This window comes from Oryza sativa, chromosome 5 (genome assembly GCF_034140825.1).
Source record: "Oryza sativa Japonica Group chromosome 5, ASM3414082v1".
NCBI classification, from domain to species: Eukaryota; Viridiplantae; Streptophyta; class Magnoliopsida; order Poales; family Poaceae; genus Oryza; species Oryza sativa.
In genome coordinates, this window is record NC_089039.1 from 14,346,799 (window position 1) to 14,363,393 (window position 16,595).

At 44.1% G+C, this 16,595-nt stretch overlaps 1 long non-coding RNA gene across 1 annotated transcript; it reads right to left on the reverse strand.

Annotated features, from left to right (window-relative positions):
- Window positions 1–14,010: 14,010 nt before the first annotated feature.
- LOC136356562 (uncharacterized) lies at window positions 14,011–16,358 on the reverse strand. Its single transcript, XR_010741474.1, has 3 exons — window positions 15,800–16,358; window positions 15,365–15,430; window positions 14,011–14,225 (listed from the first exon to the last, which is right to left on the reverse strand). It is a non-coding gene; the product is annotated as an uncharacterized lncRNA (long non-coding RNA).
- Window positions 16,359–16,595: the final 237 nt, after the last annotated feature.

Here is a 16,595-nt window from a genome sequence, read left to right on the forward strand (position 1 = left end):
TGTTGCTGCGGGCTTTATAGATGACTTTTTTTTCGAGGACCTCATAGATGACTTAATACATAGATTTCTAACTCAAATAATGACTAAATAGGAAATTAAGTGCTTTCCAAAAATCATAATATTAATTATCATATCTATATTTTGTTGCAGGGTATTACATCTATATTTTAGATCTGAGATAGATATTACTTCCTCCGTTTTACAATGTAAGTCATTTTAGCATTTCTTACATTCATATAGATTTATTAACATCAATATAAATGTGGGAAATGCTAGAATGACTTACATCGTGAAACGGAGGGAGGAGTATTACATATTGAAACCGTACAAGCAAGCTGCGATATATATGCAACTGTAGTAAGTAGCAAAAAACAGGTTGTACGTAGCAATAGATATCGATATCAAATGAAAACTACTGAAATATTTTGATACTTTCAAAATGACATAAACAGTTTCAAATATGTAACCCCCATTGCAGTCAAGATATTCAATTATGTAGAACTTGCTCTTAGATGTCTTAAGAGCAAGACTTGGATGAAGGGGGCCATGCGACCGTGAGGATTATTGGATGGGTCGTACGTCCATACATCCTCCTAACTTTGGCTTAGCCGCTAAACATAGGCTGCTCAATTGATCTGTGACTCAGGAGATGGCGTATGCTATCACATGGCTCAGATCAGAACAAGACCAACGATCCACGGCTACAACATACCGATGATGTGGCTGCACCAGAGAGCTGCTTTATAGCAATATTTGTTAGTAATGGGTACCAGCTATATAGCAAGAATTAATGGATCCATGAGTCATTATTACATGAAATATCCGAAAAACCAAGAATCATGTTATATTATATTCAATGAATCGTACATACCGTCTATGCCAGCATATTGTCCAAGTGACATGAAGCATCCAAAACAGAACTTTTAAAGAAGGCAAAAACCTTCGGTTACCCTCAGTTTTGTACGAACAGAACTGCATCTCAGAGTATTTCATTCCATTGACCTCCAATTTCACTTGAAGCTAGCTTACAGCATCAAGTAGACGACTGCTAATAATACCGCAGCCAGAATTCATAACATTTTGCACTACGGCCTTGATCTCAAGACTGCTCCGCAAGCAATTAACAGTCACTGGTGGAAAAATGCTTTTTACTCCCGGTTTAGAACCCTTTGTAGTCCTGGTTTTCCAACCGGGACTACGAATTCGGGATTAAAGATCGCTATCTTTAGTCCCAGTTCAAATAACCGGGACTAAAGATCGATCTTTAGTCCTGGTTGGTAACACCATCAACCGGGAGTAAAGAGGGGGAATCTTTAGTCCCGGTTGGTACCAACCGGGACTAAAGACCTCGAGATCTTTTTTATTTTATTTTATTGTTGATTTGCTAATGGCTAGTGTTAATCCCTGTATTTTCTCCCGAATCAAATGGGATGCATATCTCCAAATCAACATCCCAAATATTAAGTTAATTATACACACAGATCAAATACATCACAAATCCTACACACAGATCAAATACATCACAAATCCTAAAAAACTACACACAAATTAAATACATCACAGATTATACAAATTATACATCTCAGATCCATGCCATGCAATGAATCACAACATCTAAAAAATTATAGATCCAATGAAACACAAATTACAAAAAAAAATAAAATAAAAGCAAACGAGCAGCCGACTGCCCGTGCGCAGCAGCCGCCGCCCGCCTCCCGCCCGCCTCCACGTGCGCGGCCGCGCCGCCGCCACCTGCCGCCCGCCTGCCCGCCGCTGCCTACCCCCGCGCGGCCGCGCCGCGCGGCGCGCCTCCCCGCGCCCGCCGCCTGCCTCCCCACGCGCGGCCACGCCGCCGCCACCCACCGCCACCTCCTGCCCGCCGCCGCCTCCCCCCGCGCGGCCGCGCTGCCGCCGCCCGCCGCCGGCCGGCTGATGGAAGAGGGAGTAGAGGGGAGGAGGAAGGGCCAGCTGATGGGAGGGAGGAGAGGGGAGGAGGAGAAGAGGAAGGGGAGGAGGGGAGGAAGAGAGGGGAGGGGAGGAGGAAGAGGATTGGATCTGAGAAGAGGAAGAGAGGGGATTTTTAATCTTATGTAAATATCTGTCTGGACTTAACCGATCAGATGTGGGAGAGAAATATTTACTCCCGGTTGATAACTCTAACCGGGACTAAAGTGGTAATCTTTAGTCCCGGTTGGTAGTATAAACCGGGACTAAAGATTCTCGACCCCCTGACATACATCTGACAGGGGATGAACCGGGACTAAAAATCATCTTTAGTTTACCAACCGGGACTAAAGATCAAAATTTTTTTAACCGGGACTAAAAATCGTTTTTAGTCCCGGTTTTTAATAGAACCGGGACTATTGTGGAATTTGGTCGACCGACCAAAGATGGTTTCTCTCCACCAGTGAGTGTATTCTCAACAAATATGCATTTACGGCCCTATAGTTAGTTCGCACATGGTTGCATATATAAGTTTCCTCTCCTGCTTCACTGCACAATAAAACCGGCTTCAGTTCATGTATAAATCTCAAATAATCTATCACTTGACCATGTATGTAATTAATCATGCCCATAAAAATTATTGAACGACCTTGCTTGAGAAAATAAAGATAGAACGACCAAATAGAAGCAACATGTAAATTATGAAGCCCTTGTGCAGCTTTACTGTCTCTTCATTGGATAGCATGTTGGTTTCTCTAGCCCTGAATTTGTATGCAACTTAAAGAGAAATGTTGAACAATATGATGTATGAGCGGCGACAAAGTTTGCACAAGAATTTGACAGATCATGTTATCTGGCAACTTGAACGAATTAACTTTTTCAACAAAAGTGCATGCAATTTATTACTTGCATATGTTATTGGTAACTAGCTAGGAACATAAGAAAGGAATGACAGATTCATTCCATGAACATAAATAGGAGAATTATCAAACAAAAGTACATGAAGATAACTAAATAATATAACCCCGATTTAAACCTAGAAAAATAATATAGTGTATAAATTGAACATCCTTAAGTAGAATATTAGTTTTATGATACTAAACAAAAAAATAATTAGCTTATATCCAAACATTTTAGGACTATCAAGCTAAAACAACAAATTTGTACTAATAATATAGATTCAAACCTACTCCCTCCATCAAAAAAAAAAAAGCCAACCTGGGAGGGGATGTGAGTCATGTGACTCCTCCTAGTACAACGAATTTAGACAAAGGGCTATCCAGATTCATTGCACTAGGAGAGTCACATCCCCTTCTAGGTTAGCTTTTTTTTGGACAGAGATAGTATTTTTGTAACAGCAGATACTTTGGAACAGAGATAGTATTTTTGTAACAGCAGATACTGTACCATTGGAGATGAAGAGCACTGCATTGCACTTAGGGTACAGATTTTACCTTGGTGTATTTCGTGCAAAAACTTTCTATATAGAAGTTGCTCTACAATATTAGATAAATTAATTTTCTAAGTTTAAAATAATTAAAACTCAATTAAGTAGGTGATGGTGCGGTGAAACCGTATGCTGATCTAGCAATCACTGGGATAGGATTAAGTACTTAAGGCTAAGATCAGGATCCAGGGGTAGGTAAAGCTCACCATTTTGATAAAGCGGAGAAGTGTTTCAAAAAATAACACAATAAAATCAGAGAAGAATTCTTCCATTTTACATTTTTTTACTACGATTTGATTACATGTAACACACCGCCACCAACGAGATCGTCGCCGACGAGATTAGGTTGGAGGGAGAGAGTGATGCGGACATCACTCCATCGGATACACACAACAATCCTCCACCGGTCATTCAAGGACCGATAACAAGAGCTCGCGCGCGACAATTGAATTTAGAGGTGAGCTCGTTCCTATGTTCTTCTTTGTATGAATTTGAGAATATATTGCTACCTAATGATTATATTGTGATTAGGAATAATGGAGAGGATAAGAAGACACTTGGAGAAGGACCTAGAGTTATGGAGGATCAAGGTGGACGTCCAAACCAAGTCAACTTCGAGTGCAATTCGGAGTCCAAGACCAGTCTGCACTAAAACAGGCGCATAGGTCACATACAAGCTCGGATTGGGCGTTCTTTATATGGATGGAAAGCTAAGAAGATAATCTTTTCAATGGTTTTGGTCCGACGTCCAAATTCTTTCCGAGTCAACGGTAATCAACCAAATAAGTTGACATCCAGAATCTGTCCCGGTATTGTGTCGCCGTATTTGGGCCTTTAGGCTGTGTATCATGTTGGAACCCATTAGGGTTGCGTCAAGGGTTGGTTGCACAACCTTAAACTTTATATATCAGTACCCGCCATTATCTATAGGGTTTGGGTTTTGCTTAGATTATTCTGTCGAGAACAGTTTCATCGCTAGATCGGTTTGTAAGACCCCAACTTGTGAGCTTAATCATTCATCTGCAATTTTGGTTGTATTCTACCTTGTTCTTGTTTGTGTTCTTCTATTCGCAAACAAGGATTAGCCTTCTCGGTGAGGTCATCCGCGTTTCAACACGGGTGATAACTAGAGCAGACGTGGTGCTGCGATTGCGGGGCTCAAGAGCGTGTTCATTCAAGAAGCCGGATCGATTTGTGTCGCGACTCCGCCAAAATCGTTGATTATCAGAATCTTTCGGAAGATCGGGTTCCCTAGTCCACATCAAGTGGTATCAGAGCTCTAGGTTCACCGTCAGGTTCGCTCAGTTTCTTTACCCTAGATTAGTTTTTGTTCTTTGCAGTTATCCTAGAGTCTACAGAAAAGCCAAAAAAAAGTTGTAGTCGTTAGACACCTTAACCCAGACCGTGTTTAGCCTTTGCATGATCCTTTTCAGAGTCCATAGTGTTGAGTTTGAGTCCTAGTTTAAGTTCTTGTTGCTGGTCTAATGCGTGTTTTAGTCTAGTCGTGTGTTTTCCTTTGTAACCCTAGCCGCCACCTTTCATCCGTGTGTTAGGGTTCATCCTTTGAGAGCCGTTTCCGCCATCATAAACACCTATCCAGATCACCACGCATCACCAGAGCATCCTACATACTCCGTTGCCACCATATCCCAATACCACCGCTAAACAGACTAGGTTATATCCCCTCTGAAAAACCTAGTCGGAAGCCCTAACTTCAAACAACCATAACTTTTCGGATAAGAGAAAAAAAATTTACATCCGTTTCTCCCCACCTTCGGAGGGTTTGGCGAATACAAAATTCTGAAATTTGGTTTGCAAAATTGTCTGTCGAGCTCACAAGTTTCTGTACATTCTTTATAGTGGTTTCAGAAAATTCTGTAGGCCACATATCAACTCCGATTGAGCTGTAACTTCGTGGTGTGCCTATTTTTGTGCTCCTGGAAAATAAAAAATATCAAAAAATAAAAAAAAAGAAAAGTTGATTTCCACTAGTGCATCGAGCTCACGACGCGCTCCGTTGAGCTTATCAGCCTTGCGGTTTTGCTGTTTTTGCTGAGACTCGCCGAAGCTTGCCTACCAGTCCTTTCTTGCTGTTTACTAGTGTCATTTTCCTTGCGCCATCATTGTTACCACTACTGTCTAGGACACGAGTAGACTAGCAACTAAGGGCAAGTGACTTGGGATTTTATTCAGCATTACTATCTGTCATTGGATTGCGTACCACTCACATATATTTGGCCTTCCTAGCTCAACATATTACTTCTAGACAGCACAGGTTCTTGATCCTTGCAATCGCTGATTACATCTTCCAGGTATCCTTTGCTTTGCTGGTAAGAACCTTATAATGGCTTGGTAAGGAGCTCCATATTGCTGAGAGTTGTTGAGAGGCACCATATTACTGTTGTAGAAAATGCTCAAAAGGAGATGACGGAGGCCGTTACAAAGGCTGTCCAAGATGCCATCCTTAAAATCGGCTTCGTAAACCAAATGGAGAGGTTGGACAAGCGGGATGTCCAAGCTAACTGATCGGGTTGCTGTGTTGGAGACACAAGAACCTTCCAAAGAGGAAGTAAGCAGCAGCAACGACAGTGGTCATCCTAAAGACACGGTGTATGATTCTAGTGGCAATATTGATGCACAAGCTACAAGGCAAGCACGGCTACGACATCATCTACGCACAAACCGCACAGGTATGGGTGGCACTTCAAATCACCACCACCAACAAGGTAACAATAATCGTGTGCCCGATGATCCTTATGCTAAGGTTAAGTTTAAAATACCCTCTTTTTGGGGATATTATGATGCTGAGAAATACCTTAATTGAGAGATGACAGTAGAACAAAAGTTTAGTGCCCACCTTGTTCCTAAGCAACATAGAGTTCGACAAGCCAGTAGTGAGTTCAAAGATTTTGCTATCATGTGGTGAACTGGGTTAGCTGACGAGGGAGTTTTACCTACTACTTGGGAAGAACTTAAGGTAGCTATGCACGATAGATTTCATTTGCCAGACTCGCGACAGTTGAGCCACCTGATGAATATTTAACATGTTCCGAAATAGGCTAATGGGCCACAGGCACACTGGGCTCACAGGCCTCAAATCATTCCAGGCAAGCAGGACTAAATCCCAAACTCACGCGCTACTTGCTTAACTCCTCTACGTTGTGATCCATACTATTGCCGGTCATGACAGTGCCGCCCGCTGGAGTTACAACTTGTCCCCAAGCTAGAGCATCAGGAAAGTGATTCTTCACCACATGATAATCTTCCCAAATGGCATGATCAACAGGAAGAGAAGACCATTTTAGCAGCACTTGCACATGAGCCAAGTTCCCCTTTTTTACTAAACGGCGATCCAAAATAGCTTGCCTTAACAGCGTCGAGGATGACCGGCGAAGGTAATGAAGAATAGGCAGGTGTATTGTTGGGAACTTGCCCCTTCAGCTGAGAGACATGAAACACATGGTGAATAGCACTACTACCCGGAAGATCAAGCCGATAAGCTGCATTGCCAATACATTCCAGGATACCAAAGGGACTAAAGAACTTGTAGGCCAACTTGGGATAAGGGCGATTAACCACAGAAGATTGAGCATAAGGTTGGAGTTTCAGGAACACTTGATCACCCACTGCAAACTCCCTCTCAGAACGGCCCTTGTTTGCTTGGTGTTTCATACGAAGTTGGGCACGAGTCAGCTGTTGTTGTAAGAATTCAGACAGATGCTATCGTTTAGTCTGCAAATCCACAACTTCAGGGTGAGTTGTCTCAGTGAGGTCAAGGAGTTGAGAGTAATTTGATTCTTTGCTAAACAAAGCTTTCTAAGGAGAACAAACCAATGATGTGTGATAATTAGAATTATACCAAAACTCTACCAAGTGTATCTAGTTGTTCCACTTTTTAGGATTTTGCTTGATTCACATCTTCAGTCCGACCATCAGTCTGTGGATGATATGTTGTGCTCCTCTGAAGTTGAGTGTTACAAATCTCAAAGAGGGTTGTCCAAAATTTGCTAGTGATTAGTGAACAATCTATCTTTGTCAGACACAATTGAACGAGGAATGCCATTTGTCTTGAAATTTTTTTTTCCAACCATATGTACCACATGAGGAGCGGTGAAAGAATTCTTAAGAGAAATAAAAGTGGCAATTTTGGTAAAACGATCAACCACCACCAATATAGCATTGTAGTCATCGGATCTAGGTAAACCATAGAAATATCTTGCCATGCCTCTTTTGGAATAGATAATGGAGCCAATAACCCAGCTGCATGTCACGCCCTGAAGTTTCTCCCTTTTTCTTGCTTTAAAAATTTGTTAAATAAATCGCTCGAAGAAATTATTTAAATTAACCTAGAGCTAATTCCCTAATTAAAAAATGCATTTAATAATCGAATTCGGCGTGGTGGAATTTTTCTTGAGTTCCCCATGCTCCAATACATTAACATGATTTTTAGTGAAATTTTCAGAGCTCTATAAATAATTTTAACCAGTTAAAAATGAGCAAGTGCAACATTTAATCCCAGGAATCCCTTTTCCTTTTTCTTCTTTTTATTTTCCCTTTTTCCTTTGTTGGGCCGTCGGCCCAATCTCCCTCCCGCGCTCACCTTCCTCTTGGCCGGGCCGGCCCGTTTCCCCTCCCTCCTCTCGGGGACGCCGATAGGTGGGGCCCACCTGTCAGTCGTCCCTAACCACCCGCCACCCGCGCCTCGGCAGCAACCGCCGCTGCCGCCCACGCCGCCTCGCCCACGCCACTCCTCCGCGCCCATCCCGCGCCTCTCCCGCGCTCGTGCCCATGTCGCCGCCTAGTCCTCCACCTCTCTCGCACGCGCGCGCGTCCCGCACCGACCGGGATTCAAGTTTGAATCCCCTCTCTCTCCCTCCCGACCTTCCCACGTCGCCGGCGCAATAGGGTGGCTAACCGACCACGTCCGCCCCCCTCTCACACCTATAAATCGCTCCCCCGAGACCCCTCTCTCGTTTTCCGCCCTCGCCGCTTCCATCCGTGCCCTCTACCGCCGTCGCATCTCTCTTCCGAGCTCCGCCGCCCACCGCCGACCTTCGGTAGCCGCTAACCGCCACTATGGCCGCTGTCTAGCCTCGTCGCTGCCGCCTTCGCGATCGCCGGTGCCGCCTGCTCCTCGGCCGCCACTCGGTTGCCGCAAATTTCCGCCGGAGCCCCGTTTCCCACGTACGTCGGTGAGCTCCTCCATTTCCCCGCCTTCAGCCGGCATCCTCACTCGCCGTGGACTCCCACTCCCCCTCTAACCTTTCTCTTTTCTCTCTTAGGGTGTCCCAGAGCTCGGCCATCGCTCGCCGTCGCCGGTCGTCGCCGCCACCTTCATCCTTCGCCCCGGCCGCCGTGCTTGCCGGTGAGGAGCTCCTCTCCTCCCTTCTTCCCCCTGTCCCGCATGCGCCGCCACTCTCTGAGCTCGCCATCGCCTTCGGCCACCGCCGCCGCCTCCTGCGCCGCCGCCGCTCCTCATGGCCGGCCGGCCGGCTTTCTGCCGAGCCGAGCCATGCCAAGCCACCGCCCGCGCCGTCCGATCGGCCTCCCGGCCGATCTGGACCGTCAGTCCCGTGGGCCGGTGGTGGACCACTCGTGTGGTCCCGGTCCACGGTGGACTGGCCGCCTCATGCCACTGACATGCGGGGCCCGCCTGTCGGCGCCGCTCCCCCTCCTTTGATGACATCAGCCCTGGGGCAATATTGCGCAATAAAATTGATTAAGGATTTTTCTCTATTAGTAAAAACACAGTTTATCTTCTAAAATTCATAAGTAATTCATCCGAGCTCCGTTTAAGTCCATTCAAGTCTCAGTAAATTCATAAAATTCTCTAGAATCCATTAAAAATTGTTTTGTTCTTTGTTTCAGTAGTCTTATAGTGTGTTTTGCTTGTGTGCTTTGTTTGTCGCGTAGATTTCGGCCGTTTCGTCGATCCGCGGTTTCTCGAAGACATTGCTGTGGTATCATCAATGCGAGGGCAAGGCAAGTCATGCATTACAATTGATCATATTGTACCCAATTTACAAATATCCCGTATTTCTATTAAATGTTGTATTCTTTTACAATGTCATGTGGGATGGGTCCTATTACTCAGCCATTTATTGTTTACCTTATGTCATTGATAACTTGGGTATCAAAATGACTAGATGTTGGTTTAGGAAATGCTTAGCCATGCTTAGCTCAACTAGTACACCAATGCGGATCACATTATTACATAGACTTTAACTATGAGTATAGCTTTGGATTGGTGCCACCACAATGGTGTCAGTTAATTAAAATACACTGAATGGTGGGCTGTGGGTGCATGGTTTTGCTGGTCGCACCCATGGCAATTAAGGACCGGTTCATGGGAAACCCTGGGAGACTTACCGTGCTTACCACAAGCGGGAGTGGGTAACTGCTTGATCTGAAGTATAGCTCGACCCTTTCCTAGGCGAGGGTGGGCGTGATGGAGTTGGGTCGGCCGGGGTGTCCGGTTGTCCAGCTGCCGGATTCACCGCAGCGCAGAGGGGACTGCCCACTGCCTGCTGGGGGTGGGGGTGAAACCTTAGCGTGGTGTGGATGGTTAGGGGAGGGTTATGCGGAGGGTCTTGTCACGATTTCCCCCTTTGCAGTATCATGGTGATACTTCGGGGCATGGCGACATGTGTGGAATCGTGTCTTGTGGGTACAGTTGTACACCTCTGGCCATAGTAAAACTATTCGAATAGCCGTGCCCGCGGTTATGGGCGATCAACCAGATTCACCGTGATTAGTCTCACCCCTAGTGTAGCTTAATGAACTGGTGTAGTTCAGGTGGTTGGTTGGGCCTTTGCAACGTGGTGTAGCGTTGGACAGTGATTGGTTAATATTGCTTAATTATTACAACTGTTTTACTGCTTTCAACTACTACTTTTAAATGACTGCTTTATGCAAATGAACCCTTAGCCTCCTTTGGTTTTATCCTGCATCATACCTTCTCTTCCAGTATGACTTGTTTAGTACAGTGGGTAGTACTCAGTCTTGCTCTCTTTTCCCCCACACCAGAGCTGGAGATCTTCCAAGTTGGAGCTATCTTGTTAGGGTTGGTTTTGTCGCTGCTGTCAAGGGTTGCCTGTGGAGTGGAGTCGCCCGCTGCAGAAGTCAGGCTTCCAAGTTTAGCTCGTTTTATCTTTTCGCTGCATTTGTAATCTTTTATATTTTTGTAAGACGTGGATCTGTATGTCAACAATTGTCGTTTGTGTACCCTGGCTGGTCCTGGACAGGGATTTAATGCACATTAAGCTTAGAAATTCTGGTTCGTGAATTTCTAGGCGTGACAGTGCACGACAATGTTCATATTTTGCTTGTTGACATATTTGGCATTGTTTCAAATAACCATCCACATGAGCTTTCAGCCCAGGCTAGGCAAGCAAACGTTTGAGTCGGTGATATGTAGCAGCAATACCGGAATGGACACCAATTGGTGATGAATGAAAAGCCTGAATAAGCTTGGTTTGGAGACCAGCATTAGAGCCCACCCAAATTTTGTCATTATATCGAATCAGTCCTTCCTTCAATGAATAGCCCGGGCTGTTGGGAGAATGCACAACCAATTCAGCTAACAGCCACTGAGCATGTGGATCCACTGCATATGAATTAATCATCTCTTCAATCCACTGGGGTTGAACCACATAAATGGCACTCACTTGGGATTAGATTCTAGAAAGAGCATTAGTAACCACATTGTCCACTCACTTCCGTACTGGAAGGTATATTGGAGCCTCATCAATTTAGTCATGACCTTTTGTTGTAGCTCAGTTCCCAAGATTTGATCATCAAGATGACACAAGCTCTTATGGTCAGTTTTAATAGTGAAGGGACCCCTTTGCAAGTAACACCTCCACTTATCCACAGCCATCACGATGGCAAGAGATTATTTGTTATAAATGGACAGCTTCTGATTATTAGGACCTATAGTCTTGTTGTAGTAAGCAATAGGGTGGTTCTGTTGACTAAGAACAGCTCCCAAACCATAAGCACAAGCATCAGTTCCCAAAGTAAAGGGAAATTGAAAATTTGGCAATGCTAGAACAAGAGTAGTGCTCATGGTTGTTTTGAGTTGAGTAAAAGCAAGTTGGGCTGCCTCATTCTTTCATTGGAAAGCCCTTTTTTTCAGTAAAAGAGTAAGAGGTCTGGCCAGCACACTGTATCCTTTCACAAATTTTTGATAATATCCAGTCAGACCTAGAAATCCTCTCAACTCAGTCACAGAGCTAAGAACTGGCCAAGCAAGCATAACAATTGTTTTCTCAGGATCAGTACTCATCCCCTTGTCAGAAATAATATGGCCAAGATATTCCAACTTATGACAAGCAAAAGGGCACTTGGATCTCTTAGCAAACAAATTGTGTTGTCTAAGAACCATAAACACTTGCTACAGCTAACTCAAATGACTGGTTAAATCAGGACTATAAACCAAAATGCCATACATAAAGATAAACACAAATTTTTCTGATAAATGGTGCAAAGACTGAATTTATGAGACATTGAAAAGTAGAGGAGACATTAGTGAGGCCAAAGGGCATTACTCTAAATTGGAATTGGCCATGATGTGTTTTGAAAGCCGTCTTGGCCTCATCAGCATCAACCTTTCGAATTTGGTGATATCCAGCCTTCAAATCCAATTTAGAAAATAATATAGTGCCAGCTAGCTCACCCACAACTGGCATGGAAATTTACTTTCGATAGTGAGGGAGTTTAGTTTTCTGTAATCAACACAAAAGCGCCAACTGTCATCTATCTTTTTCACCAACAACACAAGGGAAACATAGGGACTCATATTGGGTGTTATAAGACCAACATCTATCATTTTTTGTCACTTGTTTTTCAATCTCATCTTTCTGCAAGGGAGAGTATCTGAAGGGACGACAATTAACTAGAGATATATCTGGCATGAGAGAGATAGCATGATCAAATACTCGATGAGGGGGTAAGCATTTGGGATCCTGAAACACATCGTCAAATTCAGTCAACAACTGCTGAACTGGAACTGGTATGACAGAGGAGGTGGATATGGACTTTGGAAGGTTGTTCCAATAGGGCAGCAGCCCAGATATCACGGCCTTTGTGCCATTTAAACAATTTTTGCATATAAACAACAGTAGGTTCGGAAGGAGTAGAAGGGTCTTGCACTAATTGTAATGAAATGAGAACTTCTTTGTGATGAAATTTAGTGGTCTTTTGGGCCCAATTACAAGACATTTCAACCCACTATTCTAGCCAATCCATGGCAAGATTAGCATCATAACCTCCCAAGGCAACCACTCTCATATCATAAGTGGAAGTATGTCTATGAATCCACCAGGAAAAGTGAGGTACTATATACTGACAGGGCAAACAATCCCATTACCCACCTTAATAGAATTTGGTGAAATAGGCTGTAGAGGGTAGACCCAAGAGCTAAGCAAAATTATAGTCAATAAAACTATGAGTACTCCCTAAGTCAACCAAGAGCAACGAGACTTTGTTCTGAACAAAAGCACGAAGTCTGATGGTAGTGAGAATTCATGCACCTGTCAAAGTATTAAGAGAAATTTTACTTTGATCATCCTTATCCTCAGAATACTTTACAGCCACCACTGCATCAAGAACATCATCAGCCAAAACTTCATTCAATTGCATAGCCTTAATATGACCAATCACATTACAACGATGTTCAGGGCTATATTTCTCCCCACACTTGAAGCAAAGGCCCTAAGCACACCTATAGTATTTCAGCTATCTAGATTTCCAAAGATCTCCTTTGTCAGATCGAGCAGGGGTTGTCTCAGCACCAAAATCAGGTTTAGGACAAGTATACTTAACAAACTTGCCCTTAGTTTTAGTAGCCTTCTCTGCCAACACAGTTTCTTGCTTAAGTGCAATAGCAACTGCCTGCTGAAGTGTATCAAGTTGAACCACTACTGCAAAACGAATCTCATCCTTCAAACCACCAAGAAAGCGAGTCACCAACATCATGCCTGATGGATCAAATACTCTAATCCGATAAACCAGTGAATCAAATTGATGTTTATACTTAGCCACAGTTCTAGTTTGAGTTAAAGCATCTAATGCAACCATTTTCTCATGCTCAACAATCCCCTCAAATTCAGAAGCAACTGCATGAAGAAATTATTTTTTTATTTGTAATTATTTGTAATTATTTGTAACCTTTGTAAATTCTCCCTTTTATTATATATATATATATATATATATATATTAATATATATTACAGTAGGAGCCTCTCCTGCTGTTTCATGTCAAAAAACTGCATGAAGAAATTGGCCCCATGAACTGAGGTCAGCCACTAACTTGTAAGAGTGATACCACTTAGCAGCATTTCTTGACATATGTAACGCAACCACAGATACTTTGAAATTTGGGGTGATTTGGTACATATCAAAATACGTCTCACACATATCCAACCATATGCGCACATCCGAGCCATCAGTACTCCCTCTGTCGACAATTATAGGGGATTTTGGTCCCTAGATTTCTCCAAAATTATAGAGGATTTTGCTTCTTGTCACGCCCGGAATTTCTATCCAAAATTCCAAACGCTTACATGTGTGTTAAACCCTCGTCCAGGAATCAACCGAGGCACACAATGACAATATTGATAATAGAGTACAAATAATTAACTATTGAATACTCACAAATAATAAATTATTACAGAGGTAGATAGTTCCTCTCAAAGAAAAATAAAACATTCTACGCAGCGGAAAACAAAACTATAACAAACTACGGAACAGCTATGGCGACTCCACTCCACAGGCAACTTAACCAGAACAAGCCTAATCCTCCAGATCATCACCTTCACTGAAGTACTCCTCTTCTGATGAATGAATATTGCAAGAATGAGCATATAACATACTCAACAAGCCACACAGCAAATATGCAAGTGCACAGGATAACAAAGGATGGCATAATATAGTTCATTTGCAGAAAACAGCATTTAATAAATATTTTAGAGAATAGTAAAACAGTTGAATAATTAATCAATATTAAATAAACACCATACAACACACCCGTGTTGCATAGGCCCAACCGTATTTGTACAACCAACCCCAGTTGAACAAATTAAACCTCCAAACCAGGAATTATCCATTCCAAACCAGGAATTAAATTAATTACCACATTATTACCACTAATGAGTAGTGTGAGACTAATCACGAAAAACATTGCTCAACTCACCCATAACCGCGGGTACGGCTATTCGAATAGATTAAAACTCTGATCAGAGGTGTACCACTGTACCCACAAGACACAACCCCACATCATGTTACCATGTGCCTCAGTACCACCACGATACCTCGGAAAGGAGTCGTGACAATACCCCTCGCATAACACAATTCACCACAGTGCACCGTACCTGGATCATAATCACCCCCTTATAAACAAGGCATGGACTCCCCAGCGACCCCCATGGACTTCTCGCCACTTCTCAGTCTGGCGCACTATAATGAATCACGCTATACAAAAGATAAAGTCGTTGCCCACGCTGGCTTGTGGTTGGCACGATAAATGTTTCACAACAGTAGCTCGCGAACCGGTCCTTAATTGTCATGAGCACAACCATCAAAACCATATGCTCACAACCCACCTTATCCAGGTTTTAAATTATCAATTAATTAACATCACACGATTAACCATCGTGAGCTACCATTGAATATAACCCTAATTAACAATAATAATTATGTATATACTTTATATTTAACCCCTTTTAGTTAGCTAATGTTTCTAAGCATAGCTAAGCAAACCTATATATAGCATTTAGCTGAACCAATCCAATATATAAGGTTCATGCTAATCAAATTATAACCCATAGGAAAATAAAGTCATCTTCGGCCATTAACTAACTGGGAAAGGTTCACCACCCGATGACATTCAAAAACAATGCATAGTTGAAATAAAATAATAGCTTTAAACGGGATCAACATGCTCAAAGGGTTGTTTGGGATCTGTGTGACTTGCCTTGGGCTTCCACAAACGCTTCGGAACCTTCCTCAACGGAAACGCTCTCCTCCAGAACGTCGGAAACTAAAGCAAATAAACAAAATCAACAAAACAGCACAAAAACAAGCATAAACAGTACATGTGGATATTTTTAACATGTAGACCTTGATTTTAGAAGAATTTAGAAACTTGAACCACCTAAAACGGATCTACGGTTATTTAGTTATGATTTTCCGAAGTTTAAATCTATTAGAAAATCGGGAAAAAGGAAAAAGAGAGAGAGGATGACGTCAGCCCTGGAGATGATGACGTCAGCCCTGGCGATGACGTCGGCATGACGTCAGCACGACGGCCGGCTCGGGTCGGAGGGCTCGCCGGCGCTAGGGAGGTCGGCGGCGGAAACGGAGACCACCTACGCGTAGAGGACAACGAGGCGAACCCGTTGGTACTCACCACCACGGCAAACGGTGCACGACGGCGGCCGGCGACGAGAAGAGGCGGCGCGGCGGCTCGGGTCGACGGCGACGAGGGTGCTCCGGGGGTCGGCGGCGAAAACGGAGGGGCGGCCGAGCTTCCTCGCACGACGGCGCTCCTCTTGGCGGAAACGGCGAGCGGCGACGACGACGGAGGCGGCGGCGCGACGATGCCGAAGACGGCCGGCGGCGGCGGCGAACTTGAAGCACGTCGCGGCGGCGCTAGGGGGCACGGGAGAGCTCGGGAAAGGGGGCAAACGGAAGAGGACAACGAGGGGAAGCTTTATATGAGCTCGGATTGAAGAGATCAAGCCGCAAACGAGAGGAATCGACTCGGGAAGAAATCAAACTCGGTTTTTAGGGATAAAACAAAACGAATTCGATTCGGATAAAATACCCAACGATTCGCTTTGATTCTTGGGGGAAAAGAAAGGAGAACGAGAGGAACAAAACCCCTCAAAAACCCGGAGGAATCGGGCTCGGATTTGGGCGGAATCGGAGCGGGAAGCGGCGGCTAGGGTTCGGGCTCGGCGGCGGCCGGCCGGAGGTTGAAGACGGCCCTGACATGTGGGCCCCACATGTCAGCGGCTGGAGGAGAGGGGCGCGGGCGGCGGCGGCTTGGGCCGGCATGGGCCGCGCGCGGGGAGAGAGAGGAAAGAGAGAGTTGGGCCGAAATCGGCCCAACGGCCTAAGAGGGGGATTTTTGAACTTTTTAAACAAAAACAATTTGTGAATTGATGTTTCAATTATTAAAAATACTTCCCTTGCTCAAATAA